At 36.8% G+C, this 15,252-nt stretch overlaps 1 protein-coding gene across 1 annotated transcript in view; it reads right to left on the reverse strand.

Annotated features, from left to right (window-relative positions):
- Positions 1–15,252, reverse strand: part of LOC147516806 (uncharacterized) — a 41,219-nt gene that overhangs the window by 1,330 nt on the left and 24,637 nt on the right. The window lies entirely within an intron of this gene.

Below are 15,252 nucleotides of genomic sequence, written 5' to 3' on the forward strand. Positions count from 1 at the left end.
ACAATATCTTTCTGAATATCAGGAGAAGTCAAGGTGACATTCTTAGGAAAATCTCATATAACAGTCTTAATGGCATCATTGTGATTGGCTGTGTAGTTTAAGAGCCCAAGAAAAATACCAGGATTACTTGAAGTAGGTTTCTCATTATGACCTCTAAATGCTAATCCTTGTCATAGAATAAATAGACATTAATTAATCACTGCTTGCAAATGAACTCAGTAGTCCCATCAAGCTTTCTTTGATTGCCTATCAATAAAAGTGTGAATTTCTTGTTTCTGATTTAGTAAAGCTTGCCCTTTCCTATATGCAACATTGTGAGCACTATTAGGTCCTCCAACATGTTTATGCAATGCTTGTTTATCTTTCCAATTTCTATAACCCTTAATCACAAAAGAATCACCGCCTCCTTACTCCCCATGGTCTGGTCTGAATAGATAACAATGCAAGCAAAAAACTGCATCCTCATGTATGTTGTACTCTACCCAATCACCTTCACAAAACCAAGTAGCACAAAACTTGCGGTTTTTATTGTTTGTACATGTAATTAGGTATGTGTGCTCTTTAGGCTAAAAAGGACAATTTTTTAGATATGCTCGTCGCACAAATTCTTGCTTATTATGAGGATAATCTTTGATTCGATGTCATAACCCAGGATCCAAAGGAAGATTTGTATGATCAACTTCTACACGACTTCACTTTAAGGCAGGTTGCTTTTCAATGACTTGATTAAGGGGAGTATTTTCTATTATTGCCGGTGCCGTCGATAATTGATTAGGATTCGGTTTCTTTATAAGGAATTTATCCATAGCTGGTGAAAAATGAATAGCATATTAAAGACTATCCAATTTTTTTTTTTTTGTACTACTATACTAGAAATTTAGAACCCTAAAAATTTGAATTACCAAACAAATTAAGTTACAAACCATTATCAAAGCATAATCAATAATAAAAACAAATAAAGCAATAACATATTCTCTAGTTGAGTTTCAAAAAATGATAAATTAGGAATTTAATTTAATTTTACATAGAGAAATTGAGGGTTTGAATATATTAAAATGTCTAACCTTGAATGATTCACGGGTTTAACTGATTAGGTGATGTATCATGTACGCAGTACGCCTGTATCAATGGCCAATGGGTAGTTTTGGAGAGTTGTTGAGTTAAAGTTGAGCAGGTGATTGTAAGACGTTGAGTTTTGATTTTTGGTCGAGTGAAAAACCAGAAACATGTGGGGCGGGTAGTGGGCAAAATTTGCCTAACCAATTAGTTTTTTCTTTGTCCAATTGTGGACTGTTTCATTGTGGGCCTATTGTGTAGAGTGTAGAACTAAAACTTTTTTTTTAGAAGTTTAGGGTGGGCATGCGCCCTACCTGGCCTGTATGTGGCTCCACCACTGACTAAACCTAAACTAAACTAATGAGGGAGAGTGAGAGAGAGAAAAGTCTAATTACTACTAAACTAATGAGGAGGTGAGGAGTGTTAAGTTTAGCCTTAATCCTCTTTATATAGGAGAGGATTAGGTCACATTTTCATACATAGGCCTGAAAAGGGGACTTTGGGCCTTTAATGTGAGCCCAAAGTCCATTAGGTTAAGTCTAAAAGGGCCAATTTTGTTGGAAATTACTTCAGTGCCCTTTTCGTCCACTTTTACAACTCTGATTGGGGCAAGACCGGGTCCATTGGAAAGTTTATTCTGAGTTGGTCGTTTTGACATAAAGTAGGGCGAATTCTGAGATCCAAGAAGGCCTAATTCCGAGATCTGAGTACAAAGATACGCCCTTTTGAAGTTCTGATGACTTTTTGTCCTTTTTCTACCCGTATTGACTTTGAGGTCCCAACTTTGACTGGGCTTGAAAATGCTTTTTCTTCTTGATTCTTAGGTTTTAAACATAGAACTCTTCTAACAATCGTCTTGACTCATTTTCCATTCAAAATGGCGTCTTTAAGCATATAAACAGCTTCAAGACCTGAAATACACAAAACACGTAAACAATACTAACTTTCATTTATTGTAAACATAATTGGCCTAAGTAGAATACTATTAAGGGGTTTAAACTATACTTTTGGGTGCGTATCACACTACCCCCAAACATCATTTTGCTTGTCTTCAAGAAAAGATGAGAAATAAAAACATATAAGTGGCCAAAAATGTGGTCCTAACTAATCTCGTTTCGCAGAGTGCGATTATATTGACCATATGCAATAAGGCCTTAAACCACTAGGAATTCCCTAGTGGACGAGTTATAACCTTGTGAGAGTTTTCTTGAGAAAATACTCATAAAATTCATTTATACTATAATGACTAAGAAATAAAAGTAATTTCCCCTAATTTATCTCATATATCTATACATCTCTCTAGCATTTAAACAAGGATCATCAATCTAATTCCACAATTAATACATGGATAATAATCAAATCATCTTAAGATAAACAACTATACAATGAACTATGCTATGAAATGCAATGGCGAGTCCGTTTCTGAAACTTTTGGGAAGCGTGCCTAAGTAGGTTCTCACAAGGAATATGTCAAGACACATGACATTATGATTTTTCTACTCATGTTTGCTAACTCCAGTGTGCAGTGGGCACACATTTTCTCACAATCTCAATGACAATTCAAGGAAGCCGAGGTTGATCAAATGCATCTACCACTTAATATCAGACCAACCTATTTCTAATTGAGCTAGAAGTCTTTATTAGGTGATACGGGGTGTAGGTGTTGGTTAAAGATGGAAAGAAATGGATAATCAAAAAGGCAAGTCTGAGAAAAGAGGGTCTTCATATTATGTAACTAGAGAAAACATTGTTCTTATTGATAAGAGCCCAAAACTATAGTTTTAACCCCTTAATAATATTACATTTAGACCAATTATGCTTATAATAAATAAGAGTTAATACTGTTTACGTGTTTTTGTGTATTTCAGGTATTGGAGTTAAATATGTGAAGAAATATGTACTTTTGCAAGAGAAATGAGTAAAGGTTGGTTGCTAAGAAGTTCTATGGTTAAAGTCCAAGTTTCAAGGAGAAAAAGCCTTTTTAAAGCCCAGTCAAAGCTAAAAAGTCAAAGTCGGCCATGGGCGTAAATAGAGCGAAAAGTCAATGGAGAACTTCAAGCAGCCGTATCTTTGGACTCAGACCTCGGAATTAGGCCTACTATATGTTAAAACGACCGGCTCGGAAATAGCTTTCTAATGTTGCTGACCTTGATCTAATTAAAGGAGTAAAACTAGAAGAAATAGCTGTTGCAGTAATTTCTAGTAGAGAAACCCTCCTTGGACTAATGTAATTAGATTTTGGGTTTGATTTAGTGGCCCAAAACATAGCTCCAAAGCCCATACACGAAATTGTAATCCTAGCCCTCTCCTATATAAAGAGGACTAAGGCAAAACTCTAAGTCTGGCCCTTTAGTTAATTAATCTCCCTACCCATTAGTTTAATTCTAAATTAGCTTTATTTCTTCTCTTAGTTTTAAAACTAATTATTGTTTTCTAGCCTAGACACCATTAATAAAGCCAAGTTATTTATATTGATTCAATTATGTCTTATTCTTATTCTTTTAGTTATGATATTCTAATGAATCTTAGCTAAACCTCCATTAGAGGGGTTTGATTAAAGCTTTGATATAGACTTGATGTGTTAGTATAGAATAATTGTAGTAAGATATTCCACTCTAAAGGATAGTTAATCCACCATGAGAATGGGTTTCAATTGCCTCACATGCTAATTATTAGTTGGTAGAGATGCTATGAATAATTAGGGATAAAAAGACCTAACCTTTATGTGAAAATATAAAGATTAGGGTTGCAACGAATTTATACTAGCATATTAAGAATTAATCAAGGTGGAATCAAATCCCCCTAATCTCTTCTTCTCATTCACATCTTCTCATTAAATTGCCATGGTATAATTTAGAACATCTTAATTAGTTATTTTCACTATATTAGTATAATTAAACCATTGCTCTCATTGATATTGTAGAATTGTTTAAGTTAGAGAAATTATTATGTCTAAGCAACTAGGAGTGGAACGAATTCTGACTCCAGTTTTATTACACGATAATTGAGAGTAGAAAATTTGATATCAATAGAATTAAAGTAGTTTTTACTTTTTCCTAGTTTAAATTAGCTAAGTAGAAACAAATTATAGTTTTTACAGATTATCAAATGGCGCCGCTGCCATCTTAGTTGTGTTTAGATTAGTTTCCCATCATGTTTTCAATTCTACTAGTATCCCACTTCCCCACCCACCTAATTGTTTATGTTCTCACTGTGTTTACCTTTTTTTTTTTTTTTTTTTTTTAGAAAAAATGAGATTTTTGCTCTGGGAATTTTTTTTCGAAATAGTACTTTGAGCGTGCCCGCCCTCTTGTTACTGAAAAAAAAAATTGAAACAGTACTTTGAGCGCGCTCGCGCCCCATCTGAAGAAAGCCTGATTCATAGGTTAGTCATAAGCTCTCTTTTTGTTCACGTTATTTTTTATTCAGTGTTCCGAACTTCTTCAATACACTGAGATCGTGTATTAAAGGCGTTATTCATACTCGTAGCAAGGAGGCATTAAGGTACTCCTTCCACTCCTCGCCTCTTCTGTCAGAGAAGTTGCAATTCTAGTATATCAGGTTATTGTTTGACTGTTGTTAGTGTTTCTTTCATATTGGACTTAGCCTTGCATGAGATTAAGGTCTGGTAAGAAAAAATCGTCTAACATGATCTATCATAAACATCAACGCACACGCCTATCTAGAATACCAAACACTACACCTGCATCAATGGCTGAAAAAATAGAGATTCCTCTCTCTGATTTTTACAAAGCCCTCAACGACAACCCTAAGTCATGCATCATTCTTGCAGACCCAGTGGGAGATTTTCGAATTCCCCTCCAATATATTTAATTTGTTACCGATTTTTTATGGGTTAGACCACGAGAAGCTTTATTAGCATATGAGTAGGATAGAACAAGTTCTTACCACATTTCATCATCCTACCGTAGGTTCGGAACAAATTAAACTAAGGGTGTTTCCTTTCACCCTAGCCAATAAGGCGGCGTCCTGGTTAACTGCCCAAACACCTAATTCTGTGGACTCATGGGCCAAACTTGTTCAATTGTTTATGGAACAATTTTACCCACCGCTGATGACAGATGAAATGATTCAAAAGATTCATTTCTTCCGCCAGAACCCTTATGAATCCTTTTCAGAGGCCTGGAACCGGTATACTGATCTTCTTATAGAGTGTCCACATCATAACCTTACAAAAGACACACTTGTTTGTGCCTTTTTCAAGGGGCTTTCACATCATCATAAGGAGGTTTTTGATATAATGAATGGGGGTAGTTTCCTTAGTAAAGGAGCCTCAGAGGCTTATAGGTTTTTAGAAGACCAATCTAAGCGTAATAATAACTGGGGGGATAATGACATCCCCCGTTCCGCTACTTCGTCTTCTTCCACAGTTAAGGCTGTCAGTATATGTGAGGTTAAATCTGATCTTGAGCTTAGAACTCTAATCGAATCTCTCACAAAAAAGGTAGATGCCATCTCTATTCAATATAAGTCTACTCCTGTCATGAACATTAACTCTCTTCCATGTAATTTCTGTTGTAGCCTTGAGCATACCGACTCATATTGTCCTCTTCTCTATGAACAACTATCATAACCACCATCACAGCTTTCCTATTACTAACGCACTTTGGAGATAAAAATCCCAACTTCAGTTAGAGAAATAATCAACAAGTTACACCTCTGGCAAAATATTAGGCCAGCAAACAATTACAACCCAGCTCCAGAAAGACAAGTACAAGGACAAGGTAATTATAATAATTATAACAATTATAATAATAATAATAGAGGTATCGTCCCGATTAATAACAACTATCACAACCCACCCGTTAATAATCAATGTGAGATTAGTTCCTATCACACCACCTATGACCACTACATATCCACAATTGGATCATTTCGATGCCTACATGCAAGCTCAACAACAGATTCAACAATCCATACAACAGTTAACCCAAGAGAAAGCCCAACCAAAAGGTGTGTTTCTAGGTCAAGCTATACCAAATCATAAAACACCAAACACAACCTTCGAAGTAACCGGTAATACTAGTAATGGAAATGTAAACGTAGGTGAGTTAAATGCCATCACCACTCTCCGTTCTGGCAGAGTGGTTGATAACACCATAACTATGCCCGTTGATACACCACCAGTGGTCAATGAAAATGAAAAATTACTAGATACCGAAATAGAAACTGAAGATCCTACCCCTGTAGAGGTACTAGTTAAACCACAGCCCAATCCGATAAGGCAACATCTTGGTTAACTGCCCAAGCGCCTAATTCTATGGACTCATGAGCCAAACTTGTTCAATTATTCATGGAACAGTTTTACCCACCGCTGAAGACAGAGGAAATGCTTCAAAAGCTATATTCATTTCTTCTGCCATAATCCTCATAAATCCTTTTTAGAGGCCTAGCATCGTTTCACTGATTTTCTCATAGAGTGTCCACATCATAACCTTGCAAAAGACACGCTTGTTCATGCCTTTTTCAAAAGGCTTTTACATCACCATAAAGAGGTTCTTGACATAATGATTGGGGGTAGTTTCCTTAGTAAAGGTGCCTCTGAGGCTTATATATTTTTAGAAGATCAATCTAAGCGTCAAAATAACTGGGGGGGGGGGGGGGTATTGGCATCCCCCAGTCCAATAATTCTTCTTCCATAGTTAAGGCTGCCAGTATGCTTGAGGTTAAATATGATTCTGAGCTTAAAACTTTAATCGAATCTCTCACTAAAAGGGTAGAAGCCATTTCTATCCAACAAAAGCCTACTCCTGTCATGAATGTCAACTCTATTCCATATACTTTCTGTTTGAATCCTGAGCACCCTAACACTTATTGTCCTTTAGTCTATGAACAACCATCCGCTCAACCGGACAATGTTTGTTCCATTAATAGCGAACCTAGCACACCTTGAAGATAGCATCCCAACTTCAGTTGGAGAAATAATCAACAAGTTACACCTCCAGGGTTTAATAATCAAAATGTTAGGCTAGCGACTAATTACAACCAAGCTCCACCGAGACAAGGATAAGGACAAGGTAATTATAATAATTATAATAATAATTATAATGCTAATAGAGGTATCGTTCCGGTTAATAATAAATATCGCAACTCACCCGTTAATAATCAACGTGAGATAGTTCCAGTCACACCACCTGTGGCCACTACACCTTCACAACCGGATCGTTTCGAAGCCTACATACAGGCTAACCAACATATTTTACAATCTATTAATCATTCTAACCAATAGCTTTTACAATCCATTAATTATTCCATCCAACAGTTAGCCCAAGAGAAAGCCAAACCTAAAGGTGTGTTTCTAGGTCAAGCCATACCTAATCCTAAAATGCCAAACACAGCTTTTGAGGTAACCGATACTTCTAGTAATGAACATTTAAACATAGGTGAGTTAAATGCCATCACCACTCTCCGTTCTAGCAGGGTGGTGGATAACGCCGTAACTATGCTTGTTGTTACCCCACCTGTAGTCATTGCACCTGATACTTGACTAGATACTGATGTAGTAACTGACGATCCTACTCCTGTAGAGGTACCAGTTAAACATCAACCTAAGAGGAAAACGGCCAAGGTTAAAACTCATATTGATCCATATGCTAAATATAGAGAGAACCCACCGTTTCCCTAGAGACTAGCCATGTTACACAAGGATACTAACTTTGATGAGATTAGGGAAGTTTTTAAAAATCTAACGATAAACCTACCTTTTCTTGACGCTATTAAAAAGTTACCACAACATGCTAAGTTTCTAAAAGAGTTGTGCACTACTAGGCGGAAGACAAATATACCAAAAGACACCTTTTTAACTGAACAGTTCCCAACTGTATCTGAACATAATGGTATCGTTAAGTACAAAGACCCTAATCGTCCTACTGTATAGTGCACCTTGGGGAATACCCACACGACGACTGCGTTATTAGACTTGGGGGCTAGTGTTAACTTACTCCCATATTATTTATATAAAAAAATAGGTCTACAACAAATGCAACCAAGTAAAATGACATTGTAATTAGCTAATCATTCTATTAAGTATCCTAAGGGTGTTGTTGAAAATATGTTGGTTAAGGTTCAACATTTTTACTACCCAACAAACTTCGTTATCTTAGACATAGAAGTTGTTAACGACTCTGTCCCTATCATTTTAGGGCGTCCCTTCTTGGCTACTGCCAACGTGCTAATAAACTGTCGCGATGGTTCGATGTCCATATCCTTTGGCCATTTTTCTGTTGAGATAAATGTTTTCAAAATGATGAATGAGTTACCCGATTCGTCTATAGATGGGGAAGTTAGTATGATCGAGAACTTAGCTCAAGATTATTTCAAAAATACGTTTCTAGAAAATCAGATGCACCAATTCCTTTCCTTCGGTAGTTCCGACTTCGAAGATGACTCCTACTTAGAGGAAGTCATCGCCCTTTTCGAGTCTACCCCTATCTTAGATCCTTCTGTTGGTCCTTCTTCCGAGTTTGAAAACCTCTTACCTAAATAGGTCTTTACTACTCAAGCCGAGGACCTTCCGAAATCCTTTTTACCCATTCCTCCCACCCATGTGCTTAAGCCTCTTTCAGCTGAGTTGAAATATATCCAGCTTGATCCAGACGGTAGTCATCCGGTGATCATATCTTCTCAGTTATCTGCTGATGAAGAGGTACGTTTGATTAAGGTGATTAGGGAACATCGTTCCGCGATCGGTTGGTCCCTAGACGACGTTAAGGGGATTGACCCTGGTGTATGCATGCATCGCATACATTTGGAGGATAATGCGAAGACTTCACATGAACCACAACATCGCTTGAACCCTGCCATGAAAGAGGTGGTAAGGGAAGAAGTCTTACAATTACTTGATGCTGGTATCATATATCCCATTTCCGATAGCGAATGGGTTAGTCGTATTCACGTAGTCCCTAAGAAATCGAGGGATACTGTTGTTCATAATACTGCGAGTGAATATGTTTCCATGCGTGTTCCTATGATATGGAGGATCTATATTGATTACAGATGCTTAAATGCCAGGACACGAAAGGATCACTTTCCTTTACCCTTTATAGATCAGATGCTCGAACGTCTAGCTGGTCATGCTTATTATTGCTTTTTAGATGGCTATTCTGGCTATTTCAGATCATTATCGATCCTGATGACCATGACAAGGCTACGTTCAATGTCCTTTTGGAACATATGCTTATAAACGGATGCCTTTTGGTCTCTGTAATGCTCTTGTTAACTTCCAGCGGTGTATGCTTCATATCTTTAGTGACATGGTGGAGCACTTTATGGAAGTTTTCATGGATGATTTTTTTATATATGGAGACTCTTTTAATAAATGCCTGTCTAACCTTTCCTAGGTGTTGACACGAAGTGAGAAGAAAAATCTGGTTTTAAATTGGGAGAAATGTCATTTATGGTAAAGAAAGGGATAGTGCTAGGTCATATTGTATCTAGTGATGGCATAGAAGTAGATAAGGCTAAATTAGATAAGATAGCATCTTTACCTATACCACGGACTGTCCGTGACATTAGAGCCTTTTTAGGCCATGCAGGTTTCTATAGGCGTTTTATCAAGGATTTTTCGAAAATAGCTAGGCATTTAACTACTCAACTTTTAAAAGATGTTATCTTTGATTTCAATTTTGATTGCAAGTAGGCTTTCGAAACTTTAAAAGACACTTTAACATCTGCACCGATTATACAGCCTCCCGATTGGTCTAAACCTTTCGAGCTTATGTGTAATGCTAGTGATTATGTTGTTGCTGCTATGTTAGGCCAAAAACTAGATGATAAGTCGACTGTGATTTGTTATGCTAGTAAAACTTTAAATAAAGCTCAATGTAATTACACTACTTCTAAAAAGGAATTTTTAGTTTTGGTTTATGCTTTAGATAAGTTCCGCCCTTATTTGGTTGGCTCTAAGACCTTAGTTTACACCGACCATGCAACTCTTAGATGCCATCTTGCCAAGAAGGATGCTAAATAGAGAATGATCCGATGGATTCTTCTCCTACAAGAGTTTACCCTAGAAATTAATGATAAACGAGGGGTAGAAAATGTAGTTGCCGATCACTTATCTAGACTTATGATAAAACATAAAATTGATAGTTTACCTACGAAATGAACGATGAACTCAAAACGTAAGTAAACTAAAACTATTTATGATGCTAGATTGCTTATCAAAGTTTCTACTCTCAATTCTATCGAAATAGAGTGGAGTAACAAATTCGTTCCACTCCTAGTTCTCTAGCATGGAGTGTTTTCTAATCTAATTAATCAGTCTTAAGTTTAATGAGAGCTTTACGAAGGGTGTTATACTACAATACAATATGAAATTGATTATGTTGAATTTAAACTACGAATGCTATGGAAATATGATTGTTTTTGAATCTAGATAAAGGATTAGAGGAGAATTGAATCCACCTCGAATCCAACTTAATAACCTAGCATAGATTCTTGTATCTCGATTCTTACGTTCTTACGGCAAGAATTTCGAGTTCTAATCCCTAGTGTTCATGGCATTTCTACCAAATACTAACTAGTATGTGAGGTCGTCCACCCATTCTCATGGCAAATCATGACCTTCTAGAGTGGAATAGATTCTACAACGCTACTACACTATACCACTAAGTTTTCATCAATGCTTCATCAACCCCTCTAATGGAGGTTTTAGCCTTTAGTCATCAACCCATCATTTCTCATTGAATTATAACTACTCATCATATTAAAATTCTAACTTAACTAATTTAACTAACAATGTTTCAATCTACTTAAACTACGAAATGATAATCAACAAGAATTAGAACTAGATCTATAAATTGAAATGACAAAAATTGAAATTGACAAAATAACTATTTTATTTATCTAATCAATTAAGAACAATGATTCAAAGATTTAATCTAAAACAAGAATTGAAAATGGAACTTAAACTTAATTACTCTACTGAAAACTAGATCTAGAATTCTATATAGTTTTAGGTCTAACTAGCTACCATTAATAAAGAGCTAAGCTTTTGTTTTTATATGTCCAGATCCCAAAATCGTGCATGGGCTTGGAGCCATGTTTTGGGCCAGAGAATCAGGCCCAAAACCCAATTCTTTCAGTCCAAAAAGGCCTCTTCAGTTATAGTTGACTTCAACACATGTTTCGTCCAATTCTGCTCGTCTGATTGGGTCACGGCTTAGACCATTGGAAAGCTCTTTCCGAGCCGGTCGTTTTGACATAAGGTAGGCCCAATTCCTAAGTCTGAGTCCAAAGATACGGCCTTCGGAAGCTCTGCTAACTTTGAGTGTTGTTTCTGCCCGCGTCGACTTTTCAGCTTTTGACAAGGCTTAGAAAGGCTTTGTCTTCTTGAATCTTAGCCTTTAATCACAGAACTCCTTAGCAACTGACCTTTGTTCCTTTATCTCGCTAAAGTGGCACATTTCTGCACATAATGGACTTTGACGCCTGAAATGCATAAAAACACGTGAATCGTAAGTATTAACTCTTAATTATTACTCACATAATTGGTCTAAAAAGTATGACTATTATGGGGTTAAAACTACAGTTTTGGGCTCTTATCAAACCACCCCAAACAGCATTTTGCTTGTCCTCAAGCAAAGATGAGAAATTAGAATAAGTGACCAAAAATGGAGTTCTATCTACTCGCGTTTTGAGTGCAATTGCATTGACCATATGGAACAAGGCCTTAAACCACTAGGAATTCCCTAGTGGACGAAGTTATAGCCCTCGTGAGAGTTTTTTCGATGAAGGTACTCACAAACTTCATCTATACTACAACGACTAAGAAATAAAACTATTGTTTCCTCATTCATGTCTCAACTATCTATACATCTCACTAGCAATTGAATAAGAATAACCAAGTCAAAAACCTGAACTAATATATGCATAATAATCAATCATCTATGATACAAATATATATACTATGAGTAATACTATGAAATGCCTAACAGGTTCGTTTATGAAAACTCAGAATAGCGTCCTTAAGTAGGTCCTCACATAAGTGTCAAGACAAAAACCACTCTGATTTTTCCACTCAAGTTTCGCTACTCCAGTGTGCAGTGGCCACACTTTACCTTACAATCTCAATGACAAACAAGGAAGCCGGAGTCGATCAAACACATCTGCCAATTACTATCACACTAACCTATTCCTAATTGAGCTAGAGGTCTTTATTAGGTGTTTCGGGGATTAGGAGATGGTTTAGGAAGGAAGGAAATGGATATTCAAAAAGACAAGTCTGAGATAATAGAGTATTTATATTATGTAACTTAGAGAAAACCTTGTTATTTTCTTTTGCTTCTATACTTTGTTTCCATCCTTAGCCATATTTTCTTTTTCTTTTCTTTGGCTTTTGACTCCCTTTTATTCTATTTTTGGAGTTTTTATTTATTTTTCTTTTTCTTTTTCTTTTCCTTGGATGGAAACTTCTTTTCTTTTTCTGAAGCAACTAACTAATTTTTGTTTTTACGGGTTTTTCTCTTTTTCTTTCTTCACTCATTCTATTCTCGGACTTATTCTAGATTGGGTAAGTTGATTTTTTTTATTTTGTTTTGTTTTTGTAATGGGGTAAAGGAATTGTGGTTTATGGAAGGCTAAAGAAAGGCTCGAGGGGCTTACTAGCGGAAAATAATTCATAGGTTTGAATTTCTCGGCTATATCGATCCAAAAGGGCCTAAATTCTCGCTTAGGATATGGCATAGTGATCAAGCAAGTGGACGTGTGATTTTCTATCCGGATTTTACTTTTCCCTTGTGTCATTTCTCAAATGTTTAGCTCATATAAGGCTTTAGGCTATATTCTCACAGGATTTGTAGAATAAGTACTCTAGCCTAGATTTCAGAAACTTATCGCTAACAATCATAGATACTCATGTAATATATTTATAGATAGATGCAAAGATTATTACCTACATATTAACCTAAGTTTCTAACAATTATTACGATGCAAAAGCATTGAGACTTCTAGATTGTTAAGAGCATAGAAAGAAAACAATGCCAATATTCCTAAGTGTATAGCATAAACTTATTTATTTATATTTTTGAAATTTTTAACTTGAAAACAAATGCATATTATACATATCTATATCCTAACAGATGCCTTAATTACACGTGTTTCTATGCCCCCAAACAAAAGCATGCTTTGTCCTCAAAGCATTTAAATAAAGAGGGTAGAAAAATACCATGGAAACGCGTGAAATTCTGGAACATCTGCAAAACAAGGTTAGAACATACTAATATAGGAAATAAAAATATTGACGCAACTCTATAAGAGTTCCACCCATTATGGGGTTAACAGAATTAATTTGCTTGGGACATAAGCGGCACAATAACAAAACTAAAACTTACCTTATCTCCCCATTGAAGCATCCTCCTCCTCGTCAAAGAGGCGAGGGTCCTTCGTGATCCCCGCCAGTCCATTATAATTTGCCAAGCTTGCCGCCATGTATCATCTACTAATGCTAACCTATTAAGTGTTATTATGTCCGATGGGATGTAATGGGCTTACCAAATGAGGTCGCGACTCGCCATCTGGCCAAGTCATTATTCGCAACGAGCGAACCACCCAATTGGTGGGTCTCATCACTTCAACCCTTTTCCAATCTATGAATTGTGCACAGAATACAGGTAAACAACTATGCATGATGCGGCTTACCAGAATAGGCATAAGAAGATACTTATGCCTCATGCTTTGGGCTCTCTTAAGACTAGCGACTAAAACTCGGGGGATGTCATATCGGTGACGTCCCTCAGCTAAAGCGAGGAAAATGTCACCAGCAGTACTATTTGCAGAAATGAACTGCCATTCCCCCAAAATATTCATTAGGATGAATAACATGGTGGTGTCTATGTTTAGGGAAAGGCTACCAAGGGCAATGTTATATCGCCCCTGGTCCATTACTCGAAATACCCCTCCCCCATAATACTCATGGAAATATGTATAATCATAAAGGTATGCATTATCGATCATATATGCCCATGTGTGAACAGGATCAGGTATTGGTAATCCTGAAACTAAAGCGACCACATTTTTATTGAATTTATGTGTCGTGTCATCGACTACGACGGAGAATAATTGTTCTCCATCTTGATTACAATAGAAATTAACGTGGTCGTAAAAATAAGCAGTAAGCTGTGGTGAATATGAATCGTCATCACTTACCAGTAGATGACGCCATCCTAACTGCAGGATCCTGTGTCGGAACCAATGTCCATAGGTCTCGGTGCCCAACACATCTTCGAAAGACTGTTCAGGTATGACTATAGGAGATGTCATCTCAACTACTCTTTGAACAGTTCAAAAAAAAATCCTGGAATGACCCTCCGAAAATTGGAATTTGCCGCGTTCACAGAAGGCAGGGCGCGGGTGCGCTCGCTTAGGGCGCGGTCGCGCTCGTGGGTTTTTGCAATAACAGTGTTTGGGCGCGAGTCGCTCATGAGGAGGGCTGGTCGCTCGAGCAAAATTTCGGAAGTGTGCATGCTAGTGCGCTCTAACGAGCCTTGGCAGCGCCGTCGTAAAGTCTTGAAAACGAAGTTTGGAGGAAAAAGAAGGAAAAACTTGGAGTGAAAGGTGAAGGATGATGGTGGGGTGTAGTATGGTTTGTTAGTGTAGAATGAAGGGGGTTTAAATAGGTTCTGTGCTTCCAAAATGAATTGGCAAGTTGCCAAATTGTTTAAAGGTAATTTCTGGAAATAGAAAGATTCCAAACCCGAAAACGGAAACAAACCATCTTCTTGATTTTCTAAAAATCCTGGTATCTTTTATACTGAATTTAGAATAGTGACTTCTAAACTCTCCTAGATTTTATGCTACCACCACACATAATCATAGATATGCCGATATCGGCCAAATTCTCAACCTTTCCTCCAAGACAACTTTACAGCAGATGATCATATAACGACTTATGCTCGGTATAAATATTACCACCCCCAAACAAGTCGGGAAGGTGGGATTAATGATAAAAACAAGCAGTACTTGAAAATAACTAATTATATTAAAAATAAAATTTAAATCCAAACAACATAAAACAAACACATTAATATTTAAATTTACTACTGAATTAAAATCCAACTAATAAAACAATCAAAACAATGAAATAACAGCGAAGACAACTGATGGTGAACACCTAGTTTTGTGATGATGATGGACCCTGAGATGGAGATTGGTCTTGGGATGGAGAATGGCTTGAGC

Source organism: Coptis chinensis, chromosome 2 (assembly GCF_015680905.1).
Source record: "Coptis chinensis isolate HL-2020 chromosome 2, ASM1568090v1, whole genome shotgun sequence".
In the NCBI taxonomy this organism is placed as follows: Eukaryota; Viridiplantae; Streptophyta; class Magnoliopsida; order Ranunculales; family Ranunculaceae; genus Coptis; species Coptis chinensis.